Source organism: Gorilla gorilla, chromosome 6, assembly GCF_029281585.2.
Source record: "Gorilla gorilla gorilla isolate KB3781 chromosome 6, NHGRI_mGorGor1-v2.1_pri, whole genome shotgun sequence".
NCBI lineage: Eukaryota > Metazoa > Chordata > Mammalia > Primates > Hominidae > Gorilla > Gorilla gorilla.
Genome location: NC_073230.2, coordinates 61348425 through 61355694, shown reverse-complemented (window position 1 = coordinate 61355694; position 7270 = coordinate 61348425).

Here is a 7270-nt window from a genome sequence, read left to right as displayed (position 1 = left end):
TAGGATATTGGGCCACCTCTTACTGTGCAATGGGAGATAGAATAATGTGGCAGGAGAAAAAGGCAGCAGGTTTTTATATTTGAAGCTCCAAACTATGAGGTCATTAGTAAAGTGAAGCAATTTAAGAACTAGCAGTGATAGCAAATGAAAGAAGTTAATCATTATCTTTCAAATTATTTAAACTAAACGAAGACTATGTCTACTAGGGAAGGAAGCAGGAGAACATGAGAAAAGAAGCTCAATGTACTAGCAGAATGAGATCCCTGGGCATTTGCTAGCTTTCGTGGTGAGTTCTGGTGCCAGGCACCCCAGAAATGGCTCTGATTTTCGGGATGTGTGAGGGGCCTTACTCGCTGGATTCTCCGAGATGAACAGGCAAGAGAGGACATTCCTTGTGCATATGGCCTTTCAGACAGAGTGTGAGGCCTGGAGGCAGCCAGCTCATTTAGTTGTGGCCAAGAGTTAGTGCAGTAAGGTATTGGAAGCTTCCTTCCTTTGGCTTCTAACTCCAAGATTGGCAAAGTCACAGGACACAGTTATGTACATGGTCTGTTGACATGGACAAGGAAGGATATTATAGATTACTTCAGTTACTCAATTATCTCTCGAGAGATCCTGGTGATACATGTAAGGACAATATAGGACAAGTTCTACATGGAGGAATAAGGTAGCAGAGGATTAAGAGATCATACACAGGGAAGGACGAGATCAATCCTACAAATGAGGTGTCATGGAGCCACGCACCTGGAGAGTGGGGAGGTGCAGGAAAATGTCCTCTGATGATCAAAATAGCAGAGGAATCCAAGTTTGAATCAATTTACTTAGAAAAGACTAAGTACAATTTTAGGACTAATACAAAATGGAAGCTCATGACAATCATTCTGGTTATAGAGATAAATGTATCCTGCTGCATAATTGAGTTCTAACTATGAACCACATACCCACTTTTTCCACTTATTATTTCTTTTTCTTTTCCTCCTTTTTTTTCTTTTGTAACTGTGACTAAAGTTAACTCAATAGGATTTATCAATAACAATCAGTAAAAATCACAATATTTGCGGCTTCACTTTAAAGTTTCTTCTCTGTCCTCAGGCAGGAGAAAAATAATTCTACAATTTGTTTTTTGATATTTTTGATATGGTAATTCACAGCTGCCAGCTTGGAACATTTCACCTCTTCAAAGCTTTGAAGCATGGAGGATCTTTGAATATTTCAATATTTTGTCTCTTGCAATACAGAAGAGGAAAATCTGATTCCAGGAATCAAGAAAAAAAATTCCTTCAACTCTCAGCCAAAATTTAATGTCACAGAAACTAAAAGAAATATTTATAGCCCTTGGAAAAAGTATCATTAGGTTCATGAAACTCTACCTCATGATCAGTCAAATATAATGGCTTTTTCGCATATGTAGTTGGTAAAAGCCAACCTCTTTGTTGATGAAAATGCTGACACTAATTATAAACTCTTATATTAATTAAAATTTCAATTAATACTTTGGCCTTCTAATTTTTAAGGTCAAGTAATTGGGAAACTTTTCTTTTTCTATTTTCATGTTTATCTTTGCTTGTATTATGAGTTTTTGTATGAAATATGACACTGACATGAAGAAACATCTGTATTTTGAGATAGAAAAATAGGGGAGCGAGAAGGAAGTGAAACTCTGGGAAGTTGAGAGCTAAAACTGATTTTCAGCTTACTATGGATTTTCCAGGACCCTGGTAGAGAATGTATTGATAATCAATACTCAATAAGTAGATTTCAAATAACTAACTAAAAAAAGGCTCCACATAGTTGTACTTTGAAAGGAAGCATTTTATGTTCACAACACTTTAAGAAAGGCTATCTTAAATAAAGTTAAGCAAAAGCTTTCATTGGAGAACTTCTAAATTACCAACCAGGTTATTAAATACCTGTCAGCATTAGAACTTCACATTTTTTTTAACAATAAACCAATTTTTTTTTCGGTTTTTGAATAACAGCGTTTTTTGAAATATAATTTGGGGCAACACTTGCTTGGAGGAAATTGTAAAAATGTACTCTGAGAAAGTGACTTTTCACAAATACTATTTCATTTTTCACAATTTTTCTCTAATGAGTGAAAAAAGAGTGAATGTTATTCTTGCAATATATATCATTGATAGTAAATAAAAGCTAAATGGAACAAAAGACAGCTACAAAATGAAATTTCCATTCCCAGCTGGAGTTCTTAACAATCTACCTCTAGTCTCCTAGGATAATTCTTAACATTTACAAATGAGAAAACGCTTTACAGAAACGTATTAAAATATGGCATGTTTTTGAGACACACACTAACGATGCAACATTTTTAAATGAATCTGTAGTGGAAATAGCAAGGGACTAGCGCACAATTTTCATAATCAGGAAGACATTTACATTTTCATAGCATTGCTATGGTTGGATAGGTCAATATGCATATCTTAACCCAATGTAAATTCATTTCAAACGAGTGAGGATAAACACGTTGTAAAGAGTAAATGAGCAATAAATGTGTGTACACTATCTGAGAAAGTTATAGTGATAACTGATATGATTTATAAATGTAAAACTTTATAAGAACACTTTCTAAGTACATGATTAAATGATTTTAACCCAGGGGTACAGATTTGGAATATCAAAATGAACTCAACTCAGAAGTTTCCTGTGAGTCAGGAAGAATGTTTATTTTTTTCAATTAAAAATTAAGAAGATATAGTAGATATCCAGTGTCTATTTTTGATTTAAAATAACTTTAATGATAAATTTAAAAATAGAGATGATTCAAACTAAATTTTCAGCCATAGGGCCAATAGTCTTATTGGTGAATAGAGACACTCCTACTGTAAAGAGGCACAACACATGGAAAACAGTGGCATGTGTGTGAGACTGAAAGAACCAAGAAACCTAGAATACTGTTTATCTGTGAAACAAAACATGCAGTGTTTTCCATTGCAGAATTGTTTGTAATAGTTGATATTTTAAAACAACCCATGAAGCCATCCAATAAAGGACCATTGAATGAGGCAAGTGCATCTTTACCATGGAGTACTCTACAGTCTTCAAAAATATGAGGAAGACTTCCATGCAGGATATTTCATTAAGTGAATTAGACAAAGTGTAGAATAGGATGAGGGTAAAGAGTAAATAGTAATTTACCTTTTCTGGGGGCATTGGGGGGAGACAGAGTCTCGCTTTGTAGCCCAGGCTGGAGTGCAGTGGTGGATCACTACAACCTCTGCCTCTTGGGTTCAAGCAATTATTGTGCCTCAGCCTCCAGAGTAGCTGGGATTACAGGCGTCCACAACCACATCTGGCTAATTGTTGTATTGACAGGGTTTCACCATGTTGACCAGGCTGGTCTTGAACTCCTGACCTCAAGTAATCCACCCACGTCAGCCTCCCAAAGTGTTGGGATTACAGGCCTGAGCCACCATGTCCGGTCAATACTAATTTACCTTTATATAAGAAACAGAAATAAAAATGTTCTTGTATAGATTTGCTTATTTTTACTTAAAGTAATGAAAGTTTTGTAAAAACTAAAGACTATGATTACACACTTGGGGGAGGATGAATTAGAGGTGACAGACCTGGAAGCCATACTTTTCTGATTATTCCAGTTACTAGGATTTTGCCTTTCGAACTTTGTGATTTTATGACACATTCAAATCATCAAACAGCAAATCCTGAAATAAACAGAAACACATGAGCCTAATGTTTTATCAAATCAGCAGTATATTTACCCATGAAAGAAATTATTTCAAATAAATGAAACAATATAATGTTTATTCTTAGCAGGTACATTTCAAGCATAAAAAGAACTTCAAATGAATTTTCAACTACATTCAGAAAGTGGGTATTGATAAGAGTTATATTAGTGTTGTGAAATATGCATATTGAAGGATAAAGTCAATGTATTATTGTTGTTAGAAACCAAGATCTCATCATAAGAAAAAAAGCTGAAAAATATAAAATCAAAAGGTTAGCCAAAACACATAGTAGTAAATTTAAACTACACATATAAATATGAACTCATGATTTTTAGTATGTATTTTCTTGCACTGCTCACTAAAAGGAACTCAAAGATGAGACATCATAGTACCTTTGAACATGCCTAAAGCCTCTATTTCTTATCTTAATTTCTAAATATCACACTCCACTAAAAGAAGCAGGCCTCCTTGGTAAATAGGCTGGTGCTTCTTTATTCATTGCCACCTGAACTCAAATTATACAATGGTAGAAGGAAACTTAAACTTAGCATTGCAAGTTAACTAAGTCATTTTCAGATGTTTCTAGTTTCATAAGACTTCCCTTTTTTCCTTTTTCTATTAAGATAAAATGTAACTATATAAAATGTTACATGAAAAATGAATAACGAAGATGTTTCAACAAAAAGTGTGACAGTCTACCCTTTAAAGATACTCTACAATACTTAAAAATAAATATCAGGTAGATGAAATATAAAAGAATAAAAAACCTGTAAAAGTATTAGTTGAAAATATGAACATTTTAAAATAAATCTATGGATGCATAGAGCTTTCTGAAGCCAGGGACAACGCTGAGGAGAAACAGCAGAATTATTGATGAATTTAAATTATGTTAGAAGAACTTGTTAACAAATTTACAATATTAGGAGAAAACATATGCAGTAGGAGGAAACATGGAAATAATCAATATACAAACTATTCAAGAAAGCCTTAGATATTAGTAAAAAAAAAAATTAACCAAGGAAACAGTGGGCAAGGGACCCAGCCTTGCAATTCACAGAAAGAAAATATAAACGATAACAGAGGATGGATGACTTACCGCTCCACTGATCAAGGCAACGCGTGTTAAAATGATGAGAAATTGGGGTGTTTTTACTTAATCAGTGACATGGTTTGTCTATGTGTCCCCACCTAAATCCCATCTCGAATTGTAATCCCCACATGTGGAGGGGGGACCTGGTGGGAAGTGATTGGACTATGGGGGTGGATTTCCCCCTTACTTTTCTCCTGATAGTGAGTGAGTTCTCACAAGATCTGGTTGTTTGATAGTGTCTGGTGATTTTCCTGTTCTCTCTCTCCTGCTGCCATGTAAGACATGCCTTGCTTCCCCTTTGATTTCCATCAGGACTGCAAGTTTCCTGAGGCCTCCCCAGCCATGTGGAACTGTGAAACAATTAAACCTCTTTGCTTTATAAATTACCCAGTCTTTGCTATTTCTTTATAGCAATGTGAAATATGACTAACATAGTCAGTTTTTTAAAAAGATTAATTACAAATAGCATTGAAGAGGATGCGGAGAATCAGTCATTCATAAATTATTGATAAAAATTTGTTTTGGAAATGTAGTTTATCAGGATATTTTGACAATATTTAACAAAGGTAGAAATGGATATATATTTTGAACCAGTAAAAACCCCTGCTAGGAATTTATTATGCTCATCCATGTGGACAATGAAGATAATATACATTAGTATGTAATAAGTTTGAAACAAATAACTTGGCACAATCTTGTAAATTTTAAATTATATATACCCTAGGAAGCATCAGGGACAATTACAAGTGGATATCCTAAAGCAGTGGTTCTCAAAGTCTGGCCTTTGCACCTCTGAGAATCCTCAAGACTTTTAATGAGGTCCATTAATTCAAAGCTGTTTTCACATCTGCACTAAGATGTTTTACTTTAGTTCTTTCACTGTGTTGACATTTGCACTGATGTTGCAAATGCTATGTGATTCACACTGCTGGAGTTCTGTTAAAAATGTCTTCATGAAGACACATGAGGACACACGGCATCATCAAACTGTACTAGCACTTTTTATTATTCACTACCTATGTAAGTTGCAAGCTGAACTAGCCACTTTTTAATGAAATATTACTTTTACTTGTAAGACTGGCAGGAAAACTAATGCTTTAGCAGATATTTTCATAAAAATTAACAGGGAGCCAGTAATTCCAAGGAAAGGATTTGATGGCCTTTGTTGCCTGTGATAAAATGTGAGCATTCAAGTGATAATTAAAATTTTTAAAAATGTGTCCATCTATCATCATGAGCTTGATAGTTTCCCTATCTTAAAGACTTTTCTTATGAGAGGAGCAGTGACACTTCTCTCATACTATGTGAGATCAAATTTGATTTTTGTGAAAATGTAAACTCCAATTTGATTTTTTTAAAATTTTTCACTGGAGGTATTACCACTTGGAAGAGCCACGTAACTTGTTGAACCAATATTTTCCAAATGACCAGTGTCTGAAGTTACAAGGTCATGGATGAATAAAAGGTCCATTCAAAGTTCAAGATAGAGCAGCAGATTTTAATGTTACAGAGATTAAAATAGTCACTAATCCAACATTGCAAGTAAATTTTTAAAAATTACCGTTTGCTAAGTTTAATGTGTTATCAAATAAGAATATCCATAATAATCTAAAAAGGATTTTAAAATTGTCTTCCACTTTTCAGCTACATATCTGTGTGTGTCCCAACAAATTTAATGAATAAGTAGCTATCAGATTTCAGTTGCTTTCAATTAAGTCAATCATTAAAGAATTTATAAAAACGTAAGCCAATTTTAATTTACCCAGTAATTTCGCTGTTTTTTTGGGGAATATACTCATAGTTTTCATTAAAAGTGATATTAATTAAGTAATTGGTTGATTTAAGCCTACTTGTTTTATTTGGCAAAGTAAAATAATACGTAAATACTATCCAGCAAAAAACATAATATGTTGATATTAATAATTTCAGATTTCTCTTTGGCCCATTATATGTTTTTATATTTATAAAATGACATTGATTGTGATATATACCAATAATGTTTTTAAATGGATAAATAATAATTCTATATATTTATTGTGTACATGTTTTGAAATATGTATACATTGTGGAATAGCTACGTATAGCTAATTAACATACTCTATAATGCACATACTTTTTTTATAGTGAGAACACTTAAGCCCTACTTTCTTATCAATTTTCTGGAATACAATATAGTCACCATATTGTATAATAAACCTCTCTCGCTTATTCCTCTTTTCTAACTGAAATTTAGTATCCTTAGACCAACATCTCTCCCCATTTTCTAGTCCCTGGCAACCACATTTTACTCTACTTTTGTGTGCTCAACTTTTTAAGATTCCATATACAAGTGTGATCTTGTGGTATTTCTTTATAGGAAATACCACATGGCTAATTTCACTGTCAACACAATTTCCTCCAGGTTCTTCCACATTGTTGCAAATGACAGTATTTTCTTGTCTTTTAAGCTGAATAGCGCTCCATTTTGTATATCCAC